At 41.5% G+C, this 16,176-nt stretch overlaps 1 long non-coding RNA gene across 1 annotated transcript in view; it reads right to left on the reverse strand.

Moving 5' to 3' along the window:
- Positions 1-16,176, reverse strand: part of LOC138992685 (uncharacterized) — a 155,966-nt gene that overhangs the window by 47,722 nt on the left and 92,068 nt on the right. The gene's annotated exons all lie outside the window — the stretch shown is intronic.

The raw sequence follows: 16,176 nt of genomic DNA on the forward strand, positions 1-16,176 counted from the left end.
CTCTCAACCTGTGGAAGGTGATGAATAAATACCCCAGCTCCTTCACCCTCTACCTCCCGAGTTGTCCTGAGTGGGGTTAGGTTCCAGTTGCCCACAGTGATAAGTGTGGAGTAGAATGAAACAGCCTTGGTCAGCTCCCTTCCCTGCTCTGTCTCACTTCTCTACTCCCCTATGGGAATTATTAAATAAACGACTTCCACTTGAACCCTTGCATCAAGTCAAACCAAGAATGGCGGGTGATGGAGTTCAGGTCAGCCCAGATCTTAAGCGCTTTCTATGGGTCTACACCAGGCCACCCCTATGGAGTCAGGGAGGAGCAGATGTTCCATAAGTCTTCACAAGTGCTTTACAAAAATAATCTCATTGAAATCCTCACTGAAACCCTATTAGATAGGAATCACTGTGCCCACTGAACAGATTAAGAAACTGAGGCTCAGAGAAGTTGTATCATTGTTTGCTAGGTCGCTGAGCTGGGGTTGGCCGCAGTGCTGCCAGATTCCACATTTCCTACCCTCAATGGCTCTACCATCCTGCCTTTTCTTCCCTGTTGTAATCATGGAGAAATGCAAGATGAGAAATCTGCCTTCTTGTCACCAGGAACTGAGCCTATGATGCAACAAAAATGTGGCTACCAAGTGTCTTCAAACACTTCCTGGACTCTAACGATCAGAATATGTGCTTCACTGCTTAGAACCCTAACTTCCCTGGGAGATACAACTACAGGAAAGGAGGTACTCCTTCCTTAACATGATGAAAAAGCACACAAAACAAATGAGAACCCCAAACACTGTGTGGAGTCTGTTTCCTGTGTCTCCGTTTACAGATGACAAGCCCCAGAGAGGTCAGGTGGCTGCCCAAGTTTCCAGTTGCGCTCTGTCCCAGTCTCCTCTGACAAGCCAAGGCAGGCAGCTCCCTCAAGGGAGAAAGGCGGACGCCAGCACCTAAGCCTTTAGTGGCTGAAATGCAGGCAAGGAGGTGGGGAACCAGCCTCGTGTGCAGCTCTTGGGCAGCGTTTCTCAAACTGTCCAGAGGGAAGGAGCAGCGTGGGTTTTATCTCGTTAATTTCCAATCCATTACAGATGAAAACTTCTGTAAAATACTAGATGCCACAGCAACATCAAACAATGGTCTAAACCAGTGATGGCGAACCTTTTGAGCTGAGCGTGTCAGCATTTTGAAAAACCCTAACTTAACTCTGATGCCGTGTCACATATAGAAATAATTTTTTGATATTTGCAACCATCGTAAAACAAAGATTTATATTTTTGATATTTATTTTATATATTTAAATGCCATTTAACAAAGAAAAATAAACCAAAAAAATGAGTTCGCATGTCACCTCTGACACGCGTGTCACAGGTTCGCCATCACTGGTCTAAACATTTCTAAACACTTGCTCTCAATTTCTCTACTTGTCACGGGCCAGGAACACTTGTGGTTCGGCTCTGGTTCTCCGACCACATCCACTGTGAGCAGCACAGTCCCGGGGTCAGGAAAGACAGGGGCGACACATAAGACAGCATACAGGCTCAGCGCTGCAGGAAGTGGTGGGGTGCCGTCCTTCTCTTTTCCTCAAATATAACCCCTCTGTCAGCAATGCTTCCCGGTGCCACATCCAAGCCCCCATCCCAACTGAGCCCTTAAGCGGTTTCGTGCATGCCCAGAAGGCCTTCCTAAAAGTCTCCTTCCTACACCTGGCTCTCCCCTATAATCCCGCAACAAAAATGACCCTGTTACTCGGCTAAAACAGAACACAAGGCAATCCCGGGATAAGCTTAATATTCTGAGAACTATGAGACAACAGCTTCGATGGTAGAGTACGTCTATCCTGCGGGCACGCAGAGTGACCCACTCTGGAGACGGCAGCAAGTATAGCTTCTGTTGATGCTGATCTTTCATCCTCATCCTTTAAGCATGTCTCTTTGTAAGGTGCCATGTACAGTGTACTTACTATAGCTGCATAGTCCATATAACAAACATACATATGTCAGGCGACAGCAGTGCTCGATGAAAACAGAATTGCTTTGTAAATTTTACCTTCTCTAAGATGCACTACTATGCCTTTTTTGAAAAGTAGGTTCTGCGGTCTCTGTATATTCGAGTTCGTTGGATCTGCAGTGAGGCCCAAGAATGTGGATTTTTAAGAATTACACGCCTCCCCTCCTAGCCCCCCCCCCCCCAAGTGATTTTGATGCAATTATCTCAGGATCACCCTGAACCATCCTCCGCGCATAAACAGGTCGGACATTTTGTCAGAAGGAGCTGATACAGTTTTTGTCTTACGTTAGTTCATGGTGACTTATGAGTAAGAACAGAGTGCTGAGATTCCTTTAACAGTGACATTTTAAAGTAATTAAGTTCTATACTTGAAAACAAGGTCGCTGCCTCTAAAACTCAATGCTCATTAAGATTCCAAATGTAGAAATTCAGGGAGAGCAAGTCATTGATTCTGGACAATGCCCACATCAAAGAGAACATGATGAGTCCGAATGGATGTCATGTTGGCCTGCAGAGACACCGCTAAAACATGATACAACTAAAGAACGTGAAGCATGTTTGACTGACATGGAGCTGAGCTGACCGCACCCCAGGCAATTCTCGACAGCCCAGGACTGGAGAAGGGGTTTGTTTCCAGCATGGGCCGTGCATTTGGAAGCCTCCACTCTGGAGATGGAAACCAGAGGAAGTGTAGCTAATGGGATTGGTGTGGACATCCTGAGAGTACGGCAGGTGAGAGTTCCAGCTGTGATTAGTGAACGGACAGTCTGGCAAAGGGGAACAGAAAAGGTGGTCAAGAAAGGATGTTCCTGCAATAGACAGCAGGAATTCAGTCACTGGCTGAGGTGTGGGCACACACATGGGCTCTTGACAATGGGGCAGCTCCTCCATGCTGAGTTCCTGAGATAAGGGGGAGATTATCAAAGCAGGGACTCTAGGGCAGCAAAGAAAGGCTACCGTTAGAAACTAGAAGATAAACGAAGCGGAAGATCAGTGGCTTGATCTGAAAAACCTAATCAGATTTTCTTTCTATTGTCCTGCCCCAGTGCCTCCTCCGGAGGCAGTGGTGGAGGTCGGGTCACAGGTTGGAACAGCCTGTCTGTAGCAAAGACTGCAAGCCCCTCTATATCATGTTTGTGCCTTTGAAAGATGGACTGGAGTGTTCCTGCAAATGAGTAAAACAGCTTGATAAAGGAAAGCTCTGTTTCTCTCTAGGCTTAAAAGGAAGTCAGGAGTGCTTCCCTTCACATTTCCCATTGGCAGAGTGAAAACAACTCTACTTAGAAACCACGTTCATCCTAATAATTAGGCTTTTCTAATGGGGAACAGACTTTGGAAGAGAAAACACTGTGATCTCTCAGGCATCACTTTTCCCCTCCAGTTTGATATGTATTTCAGTCCTTCTGAAACTATGTTAAACGTTTGAGGTTGTCAGTGTGAGGAATGGACCTCCTTTATCTATACTAATGGACAGAATCTGCACTTACTACTCTTAGAGAACATCTAAACATTTCAAGGTGGCCAAGGAGAGGAAATCATTTTATTTTCCATTAAGCTTGTTTGTGGAAAAATAGCAAACTCTTGGCCTCAAAACTGCTTTTCATTTCCACCGACAAAACTTACTCATGCCAAATTGTTTTACAATAATTGCAGCTTTTCAAATGGTTTTTCAACAACACTCCAAGATGCATTTTCCTATGAGCATTTGTATTACAATGGTTGAAAAACACCATTACGTTGGATGGGTCTACACAAACAAACCCATAGTATAGACATTGCATTAACTTTCTTTAATCCCCAGAAGGCAGACAACCATCCTCATGAAACTCCTATGTGCACAGTTTTGCAAGCCATCTAAATTGGAATCATTATCCTTTAATAAACATGTCCTCCCTGTCTACTCGGCTACAACTAAAGAGCAACTTCGCCCAGCCACACTCCCCCAGGTAACACTTAGGGAAGTTGTTGATAAATCACCCACATCCCCTTGATACGGACTCTTCCCGAACCTGTGGGCAGCTTCCAAATGCATGTGGCCGTAACTCTAAGCCTGAGGGCTTTCCTTGGCTGTAGAAGGCTGCTCGGCCCTCGCTCAGGGGCAAACAGAAAATCTGTGGAGCTATGACATCAGGAAACACCTTCAACCAGCATCCTTGCCCTGTTAGGATGTGCAGTTGACACCGTCCTTGCCCTTTACATGGGCCGGCTCTGAGACATGATCTAGGTGATGCCTCAAAGGACCCACAGCAATAACCTGCTCATTAACCTTCCCTGAACTGGCTTCCTTTCCATCCACGCCTCACTTCCCCACCCGCTACTGATGCTTCCTGGGTTACCTCACAGTTTAACTGCTTTCATGTCATCCTCTCAGTCCTTAGATTCTGGAAAATCCACTTGAGGCAAAGACATTTTCCAAAGAAGCTCCAATGTGTCATTTTCACTTCAAAACTCTGGTTAGGACCTATGCAGAAAACAATGACCTTTACGTTTTCCCAGGTGATGAGCTCAAAGGCATGGGATGGCAAAACCTTTCTGGAGGCCAACAATGCCTGGCAGGTCCTGGATATAAAAAGATAAAGGGACCCAGCCATGGCTTTCATCAAGATCATAGTCTCAACCCCATGACAACAAATCTGTTATTTCCCCTGTGGATTTCAGAAATGGGGGAAGGTCCTGCATTTTGCCTTCTAAATTCCCCTTCAAGGTCTCCTGTCCTTCGAGAGAGTTGGGGGGCAGGAGGGAGGGGAGTAAGAGATCAACCGAAGGACTTGTATGCATGCATATAAGCATAACTAATGGACATAAGACACTGGGGGGTAAGGGAGGGTAGTGGTTTGTCAAGGGCGGGGGGGGAGGGGGAAAGGATACTTATGTAATACCCTTTGTAATACTTTAAGAGGAAAAAAAAAAAAAAAAAAAAAAAAAAAGTCTCCTGTCCTTCCATGAAAGACTCCTAAGCAGTGGTGACCGTGTTTGGTATCACAAACTCTGATAAAAAACCTAATGCTATCCTTTCAGAAAAATATACATATGCATCTGCACACAACACGGTGCATATACTTTCAGAGATCGCCCACTCTTCCAAAGCCCTACGTGCAATTCCCTTTAGAGATCTCTGGGCCTGAATAGAAATCCGTGATCTTTTCTAATGGTCACATTTTACAGGAACAAAAAAACAGGTGAATTAGGTGTAATACTAAATTTCATAATTTAACCCAATATATCTAAACTATGATTTTAATGTGTAATCAATTTAAAAATTATTAATAAGCTATTTTTACAGGTATTTTTACTCTACGTCTTCAAATGCCTGTGTGTATTTGACATTTATGCACATCCCAATTCAGACCAGCCACATTTCAAGTACTTGGTAACCACATATGCCTAATGGCTACCATATTGGACAGTGCAGCTCTAAAGCAACAAGTAGTAAAGTCCGTTTTCCCAACCTTCCTCTTCTTCCTTCACACAGCCCTTCTGCCCCAAGAGCATTGTCTCACCATGGAATATTCTGCGACTCTCACCCATCTCAACTCAAAGATGATCTTACTGTCTTTCACCTTTCTGCTGTGAAATGCTCCTACTTAGCTTTCCTGTTGACAAGAATTTAAAAATACATTCATGCTTTAGTGCTAACAATTGACAAGTTTTAGAGTAAGAATTGCAAGCAATCTTCTATGCAAATATCAACTCTGACCATTATCTTGTCATTTCCAGTGTTGAAGGTTCTGAGGCTGCACTTTGGACTTAGTGGGAAGGAATGTTATGATTTATTAGTCATGTTGTCCATTAGTAAACAGTTGGGTGGATAATATATGAGCTACATATGCCCTGATAAAAGATACTCATATTTTATCTGATGATTCTTAACCCAAAAAAGTAGTCTTCGGTGAAGAAATTTCAGGCATGTGCACTAAGCGATTATTGATCTATGCTTTGATTTCTATGGTCTCTTTCTTAAGAAATTTGTAGACTATGCAACATGATTAAATATATCAATATGGATTCAGATACAGATATAGATATGGATATAAGGTGTAGATATATCTTCTCCAGAAGGGTGGTAAGCTGATTTATGACTCAGATGAAAACAGAATTTTGAGAGGAATAAAATAAGCTAACGAGAGTTGTATGGCCAAGTTTGTGTGCTAACAAGGATCAGCAATACCACTGAACTGCTCTTCTGACTACCTCCTTGAGAAGTTATGATGTGGGCCTCATCCACATACCCATTCTTTAATTTAATTCTCATGACAACTTTGTAAAGTAGATTGGAGAGGAGAAATTGCCCAATGGCCAGACGAAGACCCTGTAAAATGCAAAGTGAGTGGTATACCCAATGTAAGTTTTTGTGACCTCTGGGGGCATTCTTTCCACTAGACTCCAACACTTCTATTACAGTCTCAGTTTGCCTCTGGGAAGTTATCCTTTCTACGTTGGTTTGAAAGTGTTTCAAGTTAGAAACCCTGCAAATTACAAATGGCCTTTTGTTCTTAATAGCAGAATCAGGTTGTTAATTGGTTCTAATCATGGTAATTAAATCCGCACATTCTCCTTTTCATGTGAAAGGAGGTGTTTCCAGGCAAACCTCCTCCTCTGCCCCACAAAGACTATCAATAAATGAGTTTTCTTTTTCACCTTATTTTTAGCACTATTCTAAGGTTGTGCCAATGAGAAACATAGGTGGAAGGAAACACTCTGAGGTTCCAGGACGAGAAATATTTGCTTCCTGCAGAGCTAACTATAGACCATTAAAGAAGCAAGCAGAGCCCACTGCCAGCTGGGTTCACCCAGTCCTCTACAATTGAAATGAAATTGGTTAGAGCTCCATCTAATGCAGTGGTTCCCAAACTTATTTGGCCTACCGCCCCCTTTCCAGAAAAAATATTACTCAGCGCCCCCTGGAAATTAATTTTTTTTTAAATTTTAATAGCAATTAAACAGAAAGATATATGTATTAATGTTTCTACCTTCGTAAAATATAGTAAAGAAAGGTGTAAATTAGAAACATTGAAGTTTGAAATTATGAAACTATTTATTGAACTCAGAATAGAAAGGTAATACAAAAAAAGTTAAAACAAATGCACCTGTGGCCATCACCGCTCCCCTGGATCGCTGCAGCGCCCACCAGGGGGCGGTAGTGCCCACTTTGGGAATCACTGATCTAATGACTAATGGGACACTTGTCTATTGCCCAGAATGCGCAGAGAATTTGGGTAGTGATGTGTAGATTTCTCTTAATCAACTCTGGCTGCAAATTCCTGAATTCTAATGAATCAATTCAGCTTTTGGATCTCTTCATGGCAGTATTTTTTCTCCATAATGGATGCCACCCCCTATTTTTTACTCCCCCCAGTTCCACCAGCACTAGGCTATGTGTATAGCAGACAGTGGGGGAGTGGGTAAGGCAGCAGAAAGAAGGAAAGCTTTCCATTACATCAAATAACAGGACTAAATGAGAGACATCCCTGTTTGGGGGACTGTGGGACAACACTCCAACAGGAATTCTGTTTGATCCTCTGTGTTGTTTGGTCCCATCTCTCCACCTCCTGAATTCTTCTCTGTTGCTGTATGCCTCATCATACAAGCTCCCGTCTATTTATTACACAGAAGAGGTGAACTACTTCTTTGTGTCAAGATCTCCTCATAGACCATGTGCTAGCCCTTCAATGCCCCACTGCGGGGGTGGGGGGGGGGGGGGGCGGGGAAGCTGTTCATTCTATCATTTCTCTCTCTCTAAACAGTTGAAGTTCCCTACTGGTGCCAACTATTTAAATAACAGAAAGTGTATTTATTTTTACCTTGAGTTTGATCAGGTTCCCCAAAGGCAGATCCTGGGATGATGGTTTGTGTGCAAGCAATTTATTAAGGAAAAGTCTCCAGGGGAGACTGGTAAGCACAACAGGGAAGGGGAAGAAGCCAAACAAAGGTGAGATTGCATGCGAAATCTTTCAGAAGCCTGGGAGCTCTGAAGCATTTCATTAGCTATGCCACAGAGTAGTCCTCAGCAGAGAGTACCTGTGAGCCCCTGGCCACTTCCTGGGCATCTGTAAGTGCAGAGTGACTCCGGTAGTCTGAGGGGATACCTCCAAAGAGAAGCTATGGGTGCTGGTTGTTAGAATCAAAATCATACAGGGAAAGAGTGCACAAAAATATTAAATAGGTCAAGGGGGGAAAAAAGGAGACATATGTAATACTCTTTGTAATACTTTAAGCAATAAAACAAAATTTAAAAAATATTAAATAGGAAGCCCACAGGATCTAGGTAGAGCGCTGACATTGCCCATGCTTTATAAGAAATTTTTAAGCAGTTAAAATATCTTGGCATATTTTTCCTCCATGTTTTTAATACACTACCAATACACCTACCCAGGAACCACACTATCCAGACCTGTCCTCTCTGTTTTATATTCCCCTCTCACCACGCCCTCCTCTACAAAAATACCCATCCAGTATCAGGGAACCTTTATGTGTCCCATGCAACAGCTAGCTCACCTCATCTTCAAGTCTATGTACCTGGATGTAAATGTGTGATACTCCCCAGGTAACATATTTTGATTAATGCCTATTCCAGCAATTGTATTCTAAGGAAATGACTCACTTAAAATGGTGTCAAATTATAGACAACCTGGAGCAAAATAAGGGAAACGGTTTTGAGTAGGTAGACTTTTATTTTCTTGATGCCAGAAGCGAGAATACCTCGGGGCAAGTAAGTAGACTTTTTTAATGCTATCTTTGAAATGATCTATTCCTTTCCGCCATAAATAATACCTTGGTAGCAGTAGAAAAATTTACCAGGGCTCACTATATCAAAGCAGGATGCTTAGATAATTGGATCTCATATAATCTTCACAACAACCTTGAGGTAAATCTTGCAATTTCCCTTTTATAGAGAGTGAGGATAACTGGCTTAGAAAGATGAAAGAACTTATCAAAGAGTAGGAGCTAAAAAGTAGCGGACTTATTATTCAAACCTTGACAAGTATGCAACCAAAGTCCTTGTTGGTCACAGTACTGTTCTGTCCCCAAAAGATAACTTCCATCATACAGACCTATTACACTCAGAACCACAAAACAAGTCAGGAACCAGATATCAGGGGTAATGAAAGAAGCAGAAGATTGTACGGTATTCATGAAAACCCTACTGGACAAGTCAAATTTGAGCTTTTCCATTAAATATAAATGTGTGCCTATGTCATAACTGTTGTGCACTGCTCTCTCTCTCTCTCTCTCTCTCTCTCACACACACACACACACACACACACACACAAACACACATACAACCCTACTCTTCAACCTCATCTTGTAGAAATACAAGATAAAATTACGTAGGAAAGGTAGGTTCAAAATAAGTTTCCTAAAAACATTTCTTAAGTCCCTAGTTCTCTACGCTAACTAAGATAAACTGAAGAAAATGAGAAAACAATACCCAACTTCTCCATATTTTGTTAAACTCTGAATCAAAGAAATTACTATATCTCCACAACTTACAGAAAACTGTGTGAGCACTTGCATGTTATAAGTATCCACTGTGTAAATTTTTAGAACACAAAATTTCAGAAAAAATAAGTCCATAAAATATTATAAAGCACAAAAGAATTGAGATGCAATGTTTGTTGCTGCTGGGCAATTGACAGCTGCAGAAGGATATACAGAAAATGAAAAATAATTTCCAGAGCCTTCTGAAGTGACACCCCAATGATAAATGTTTAATAAAAATCACATCAGTGTTAAAGAAATTGATTATTACTGGCTGACCTTTCACCTCAAACTGCACTATTTTTAATAATGTTGAAAACATTTCAAAGGGAGCACTATAATATATCTTATCTTATGGCCTTTAATCCTTTTCGTGAAAGACATTTCATGGTGATGAACGGCAAAAGGAGAAAATAGAAAACACAATTCTGGATATTTGAATGACACCTCTATGCGTATGAACTGAGCGCTACAGTTATTAGTGTATGCGGTTGAAGGTGGTTGCTCATCCACTGGAGAATCTTACGGTGATCAAGTAGCAAAGAGTAACTGTGAAAGAGTCTTCATGGTTTGCAAGATCTGGAAATAGTTGTTAAAACTCAACTTCTTCTACATGAGCAAAACCTTCTGATTTCTTAAGAGTAATCGGGATCACTAATATTTGCTTTCTGGAAGGAAAATATAACCTGAATTCCAAAACATGAGGGAGGAATATACGTGGTCACGTCCCTGGATGTGAAAGGATGCCTGTTAGTGGATCGAGGAACAGGGAAGGGGGAGGGTAGGTTTAGATCTTCTGATATTTTAACAAACATAAGCTTTTATTTCCCAAGAACAATATTTATCTGTGTTCTAGGTACTAGGATTGTATAACAAATCACTCTCAAGCACAAAGTTATGTAAAACAAACATTTATTATGCTCATGAATTCTGAAGGTCAGGGTACATTGGGGACGGCTGCCTATACCCCACATGTCTGGGGCCTCAAATGGGAGGCAGGAGGCGGCACATTTTTCTGTAAAGAGCCAGTTAGTATTTTCAGCTTTGTGGGCCATAAATACCATCCCTGTTATGACTATTCAATTCTCCTGTTGTGCAGAAGTGGCAATTGATAATACATAAATAAATGCATGTATGTGGCGATGTCCCAACAAAACTTTATTTGCAAAAACAGGCAACTGGCTGGATTTGGCTCCCTGCAACTGCTAAAGGCTCACTGACTTGCATCTCAGGAGTTTGATCAGAGCTGTCAACATGGGGGCAGGGGGTGGGGGCGGGGAAGCAAGGACGGTCTCAATTCTTCTGCATGTGGAATACTCCATGGAGTGATGCTCTATTTGGTATTGTTTGGGCTTCCTCTCAGCATGAAGACTAGGAGCTGGGATCCAAGGATGTGTCCTGATCCTAGGAATGGAAGGAAGGAAGAAAGGGGGAAGGAAGGGGGGGAGAGAGAGAGAGAGAGAGAGAGAGAGACCGACTGAGACCCTGTATCTACCACCACCTTTTATGACCTAGTCTCGGGTATCATGTGGTATGATGCTGCCTCATTCTATTTGCTGAGGCCGAGTCCGCCTCAAAGTCCAACCCAGGTTCCAAAAGAGGGGAAACAGACCCTGCTCCTGGCTGAGGACGGGCAAGTTTTGAAAAGGACACATGGAACTGAAAATATTGTTCTGGCCATTTGGGGGAAATACCATTTTCCCTGGTCTCATTCAACACACCAACAAATCTTTATGAGATATATACTGGTTATATGTAAAAGACAGTATCTGCCTTAAATAACAGCACAGCAGGGTGAGAAAAAAGCTTTACAAAGACATAGATTTGCAAAGATAATCCCATATATAATATTACCAAGATATAAAAAGCAAAACATGAGCAAACTACATAAAGTAATGCCAACATAGTCTTACATTGTAACACTTACACTGGGTCTAGAACATGGGGCAGAGAACTGCAGCCCACAGGCCAAATCTGGCCAGCCGCCTGTTGGTCTGTGTGTATGTGGGTTTTGTTTTTTTAAATGAAACTGTATTGGCGCACAGACCGGCTCATTTATTTCCTTGTTGTCTGTGGCTGCTTTTGCACTATTACAGCAGAGGTGAGAAGTTGCAACAGAGGCCAGTTTGCAAAGTTGAGCATATTCACTCTCTGCGGTTCATTACAGAAAGCAGTTTGTCAACTGCTGATCCAAAAAGAACAGTCTTCCAGGAGTCAGACAGGAAGGGACAGAGGGAAACGCATGTGCAAAGGCGAAAACTCCTGCCAAGGTCGGGTTCTGCTCAAATGGCGTTTCCTGAGCTTGTTAACTGTCAACCAAGAACTGTTCAACTTTTTACTTCTTCATGACAATATTCAGACAGAGAGGAAGATTCAGAAATTCACAGGAATTCATAAAGAAATGCTTAATTATCCACCAGAGATAAAGGGAAAAAAATGTTTGCAAGGAATCTTTTTTTCTGCCAAGGGCCATGTGGAGATTTATAACATCATTTGCGGGCCATACAAAATTATCAACTTAAAAATTAGCCTGCTACATTTGGTCAAACCTTTCATTAACTCACCCCTAATTCTGCCTTGGCAGAATCACCCAAATGATTTCGAGGGCCTTATATGGCCCAAGGGCCAGATGTTCCCCACCCCTGTGCTAGATGCTTGCCATCTGGGATGTACATCTTCTAGAAGGCTAAAAGGCTTTGCTGATCTCAGGGAAAAATTGAATCCTACTTTCCCCTACTCGTTACTGTACTTAACAAAATGGACCTTTGTCATGTGCATTGAATTAACGCTTGTCTCTCTGACTAGACCAGGATTGACAAACTTTGGCCTATAGCCAAATCTGGCCTACACCCTGCTTTTGTGCAGTCCAGGAGCTAAAATTATTTCATTTTGAGTGGTTATGTATCTGCATATTATCCTCCATTTTCCATGAGGCTCACAAAGTCTAACATATTTACAATCTGGTCCTTTTCAAGGAATGTTTGTTGACCCCCCCCCCCCCTTTTTAAATCCCTATATTTCAGCACTTGGCACAATGCCTGGAGCAGAGTAAAATAGATAAGATACACAGACAGATGAGTAAATAATAAAATATTGAAAAGCTCTAATTTTTAGCACATTCTGTGTTCAGGACATCACTTGTTGAAGGAATGCTGATTGTATGAACAGAGTTTTAAACCAAAGCATCACGGACTGGTACCACCTCTATAGGAACACACCTTGCTGATTAATTATGAAATACAAATCTGTAGCTTTGGGGAGAAATTAGCCCTCTGTGTCTGCTCATCTGGGTTTTAAATCTTTGCTTCCTGCTGAAATGCCTTGTCCCTCCCTATGTCCAAGTTCCACTTAATCTTCAAAGCCAACCTCAGCCTCATCCTTCCCAAGCCTTGTAATTGAAACTTGAATGAATAAGGTCATTACTGGGTCTGTTCCGATCTTTTAATAACATGGTTCTCAAAGCGGAGTCTCAGGACCACCATTGTCATCACCTTATCCAGGGCCCCAATCCCAGCCTGACTGAATGAAGATGTGGTCCACATATACAATGGAACACTACTCAGCCATAAGAAAAGATGAAATACTGCCATTTTCGACAACATGGATGGATTTTGAGAATATCATGCTAAGTGAAATGTCAGACAGGAAAAGTCAAGAACCATGATTTCATTCATACATGGGATACAAAACTGAAAGCAACAAATGAACAAACAAGAAAAACAAATAAAAACTCATTGTATGGTAGTTACCAGAGGGAATGGGGGTTACGGAGCAGTAAAGGGTAAAGGAGGTCAAATATATGGTGATGGAAGAGTTGACTGTGGGTTGTGGGCACACGATGCAATATACAGACGATGTATCATAGAATTGCACACTTTAAACCTCTATCATTTGGTTAACCTGTGTCACCCCAATAAATTTAATAAAAAAGAGAAACTCTTGAGGATGGGAAGCACCAGGGAAAGGCTGTGATCGGTGATGTGAACAAGCCTTCCAGGTGACCCTGCCCCCAGGCAATGGCTCTCAACCAGAGATGCATATTATAACCACCGGGAACATGTTTTAAAAATACCTATGCCTGTGTCCCACCCCACAAAAAAAATTTACCAAAAGGATTGTGTAGAGCTTAGGTATAATTATTTTTACATAAATACACACGTGCATTTGTACATACATATATACATAAATACATCTACCTTCTACCTCCAGGCCATTCTAAAGAGCAACCATAGTTGAGAACTATTCTTACGTGTTCACAATCTAAATCACTGACTCATCTTTACTAGAATAGTCAACAGTTCGACAGCCTTCTAGTAGAATAACACTGTGTATAGGCAAATTATTACATAAAATAAAGAAACAAAAATACTGGCAAGGACATCACATCATAACAAAAGAAAAACTGTTTAAGATAGCAACAACAACCAGAAGAGACCAACTGGAATCCGCCTTCACTTTGCATTATCATCTGCACTTTGCAAACTAGAATTCATCTGGTTGAAATGTGCCAAAAAGTTTATGCCCTCACCACTCACCAGGAAGCAGAAAAAATGTACTCTTCAGCTTCGCTAAATAGCCACTTCAATCACTTAAAGAAAACATCACATCACTAATACATATCGGCCGTTTCCATGAATACATCTGTCCCCCTTGGTATTCCAGACATTTGTCCCAAGTTCCTAAAGTAATGGTTTTATAAGCATCCTCTTTATTGGGATGGAAATTTTTGCTTTTGAAAAATATAACCTGACCTTCAAAATCTCTTGGGAGGTGGGGGTAATATACTTGCTGGGAAAATCATCATTTTTATAACTCATTGTGGTGGACACCCCGTAGAGAATACAAATCTGGCAGGCGTTCTGTGAACTTGACTAATGTCCTCTATTTCCTAGATAAGATCAAATCAAATAGTATTTGTAAGTTCATCCAAGATTCAAAGGGAGGGCTGAGGAGGGAAAGCACTGGGAGTGTTATCTTTCAAAGAAGTGATAACTCGCAACAATGAATTCGCTTTAGCTTACTGTAAACACATAATAGAGATTTCTCTGCCGAGTGATAACAAGGGATATATGCACATGATAATTTGAGGAACAATCAACCTTCAGACTAACACTCCTGTTTAGAAATGGACCAGGACAACTCACAAAGAAATTGGCACAGAGCTAGAAATGACCTCTTGGGAGCTACTAGAATTTGGCCAACTCTCCCAGGGGAGCCCTTTCACAGTACTTTGCCATCTAACAAGAAACCTTCACTGACAAGGGTGATCTCCTTGGCTTCCTCTGAAAGTACCATTTCCTCCTCCTAGCCCTGATCTTTTCTGATCAGTTATCCTTCCTCAGGAACCTTTTCTCAACCAGCCCAGACCAGTGCTTCTCAAACTACCTGTGGCCAGACTTTTGTGTCCCTTTTATTATTTTAATCTCCAACTCATCACACACCAATACTTTTGTAACATCCAATTAAAATCAACTACTAGAAAAGTTATATTTTTTAAAAGGCATATAAAATGCATGTTCAATTTATAAAATTACATCAACAGGCATAAACCTGTTCTGTTCAATTGCTACACTTCTTCATGCTTACTCTCAATATCTGTACTTATCTCTGTGTAGACTAATAAAACACAGGTCGTGGACCAGGAAGCTTTCATCAACTGCATTTTGAGTGGCTCTGTTCTAGATAACACAGGTATTATCTTCTCTACAATCTACAAAACACATTTTGACAATTTTCCACACAGTTATTGGCTCTCCTGAGTACGTCTTATATGTCCTACTATAAGAAAACCGCTTGAAAACAAAGACCATGTCACTGAAGTTTTGGTCAAAGACTCATTATCGGGTCCCCTCAACTTTAGTAATCCAAACAAAACAAAACATTTTCCTCCCCAATGAATTAACCAGACTCAAAAATATGTAGATCCCAGTGCAGGTAAAAGGGAATGATTTACGTTCTGATTCAATACACATTTTCTCTAATGCTACCCACAGCAAGTTCTGAAAACCCAAGTCCCACAAGATGCCACACCTAGGCATGGTACAAATAAAAGGCCAATTTTCTAAAAAGTCATCATTCACAAAGTACTAGGAACATGCAAAGATCATGAAACAATTCTCTGTATTAAAGGAGGTAATTATATTTGTATTAGCCAAGGGTCTCCAGAGAAACAGAACCAATGGGATGAACATGAATGTGGAGAGCAACTTATTTTAAGGAATTTGCTCATGTGATTATAGAGGCTGACCAGAAAAAATCTGCAAGGTGGGTGGCGGGCTCGAGACCCAAGTGGCAACCAATGTTGCATTCTGTTGCAGAATTCCCTCTTGCTCAGGGGAGACTGTATTTTGCTCTACTCAGACTTTCCACTGATTGGACAAAGCCCATACAGCATATAGAGGGCAACCTGCTTTCCTCCAAGTCCACCAATTTAAATGTTAATCTCATCCAAAGACGCCCTTCAAAGAAACTTCCAGAATGTTGTTTGATCAATGTGGCCCAGATAAGTTGATACATAAAATTAACCAGCATAATTATCACAATCCCGTATCCTATCTGGAGCCATAAATCATGTGCACAAAATACAATAATACAAGGGAGAATGAGTTAAGGGCCAATGAACAGAACAAAGACTTTATGGCTTCATCCCATTGCTTTTAGGATAAAGCCAAATTCTTAATATGACCTTCAAGGTTTTGC

The sequence above is a fragment of the Myotis yumanensis genome, unplaced genomic scaffold (assembly GCF_028538775.1).
Source record: "Myotis yumanensis isolate MYYU_CA2020_CCGP unplaced genomic scaffold, mMyoYum1.0.hap1 SCAF_14, whole genome shotgun sequence".
NCBI lineage: Eukaryota > Metazoa > Chordata > Mammalia > Chiroptera > Vespertilionidae > Myotis > Myotis yumanensis.